The sequence below is a fragment of the Mauremys reevesii genome, linkage group 14, assembly GCF_016161935.1.
Source record: "Mauremys reevesii isolate NIE-2019 linkage group 14, ASM1616193v1, whole genome shotgun sequence".
In the NCBI taxonomy this organism is placed as follows: Eukaryota; Metazoa; Chordata; order Testudines; family Geoemydidae; genus Mauremys; species Mauremys reevesii.
In genome coordinates this window covers 5,133,184-5,134,828 of record NC_052636.1, presented here as the reverse complement: position 1 = coordinate 5,134,828, position 1,645 = coordinate 5,133,184, and positions in this window count along the sequence as shown.

Genomic DNA, 1,645 nt, shown 5'->3' with positions numbered 1-1,645 from the left:
GTGGGAGGCAGGAAATATCTCGGGTGGAGAAAGGGAGGGGACAGGATGTGACAAATCTGCTGAAACTTATGTAATTTAGGGTATGATGGGTTGTCACCCCGGGGTGCAGTCTGGGATGGTTCTGGGAACTGCTGCGCCCTCTAACCCTCAAGCTGGGCTGGGCCTTCTCACACTGCTTTGCTGGAGATTCAGCCAGCCTCTCCAGGGCCTGTTATCACCCAACACGACAGCAGGTGGCGCTATGCATCCAACTAAGCTACCTGAGTGCTTTACCTAAGCCGCTCAAGGACAGATAGACAACAACAGCCAATTTCCCAGCTCCCCAACCTTGCACACCTGCTGTAGTATAAATTTAGAATTATACCATCTTATAGTGCACAGGGATCTGGATAATGTAAGCTCATTACTATAGTTCGCCTTCCCCTCGATATGGGAAAGATGTGCACAACAAGCCTCTGCTAACCAAGCTCAGCTTTTCCCCAAACACTTCATTCAAAATGCACTGATTAAGATAAAGCATAAAACAAGTTTATTAATGGCAGAAAGGTAGATTTTAAGTAATTATTGTTAGAACAAAAAAGGAGCCGGTTGATCCAGAGGCGGATATGAATACAGGCTTCTTTATTGTGTTACTTGTGTTCCCCTTGACCCAACTATCGAGTAAGAACTGGATTAGTTACATCACATGCCTTTTATCTAAGTTTGTATGTAAACACCTACATCCGTTACAACACCTCAAAACCCCTCATTAAGTAGTAAACACTCATACAATTAGTATACCCACCCCTGTCCACTGTCACAGTATTACACATATCATAGAGGCATTTTTACCTTGAAAATACCGTTCTTTGCAATAACGTGTTGCCACAAATTTCCCTAAACAGCAGTTCTCGGGGTATGGAGGAAGGGTCAATGAGCAGTTCTCGGGGAGGGAGGAAGGGGCCATAAGCCAGGGCTTGTTTATGTAGCTGGGAAAGGAAGGGAGGGGGAGATAACATTTCTTTTACTTTCTTTCACACAAAGGACATTTATTCCAGCAACTACATTTCTTATGCAGCTGCATCAATGTCAATTATTACAAGCAACAGAGAGAGGAAAATATGGCAACTTATTTGTTAAGCAAAGAATTCCTGCCTGCTTATGCCTTTGTCCCCAATGCATGTCAGCACATTAGCAGCTTCCCAGCTGTTTTACTGAACCCTAACGTATCCCAACAATTCTAAGTGATAGCAAACAGATCAAAGCCGATTACTTAGCAGATAACCAAAACTCAAACTAAGCCTAACATACTAGATGGATAGAATTTGAATTAGCAATTTCTCACCCTGACTGATGCTACAAGCAGTTCCCAAGTTTCCATACACAAGCTAGAAATCCCTTTACCCTGGGAGCAGCAGTTCCCCCAGTTCAGTCTTTGTTCCTCAGGTGTTTCCAGGAGTTCTCTTGTGCGGGGAATGAGGCCAAGAGATGATGTCACACGCCACCTTATGTAGCTTTTCCATATGGCGGGAACCATTTGTTCCAAACTCAGTTCCCAGTCCAGTTTGTGGAAAAATACAGGTACCAAAATGGAGTTCATTGTCATGTGGTCTAGTCACATGTCCTAGCGTGTCCTGCTGAGTCATAGTAGCCATGACTCATAGGC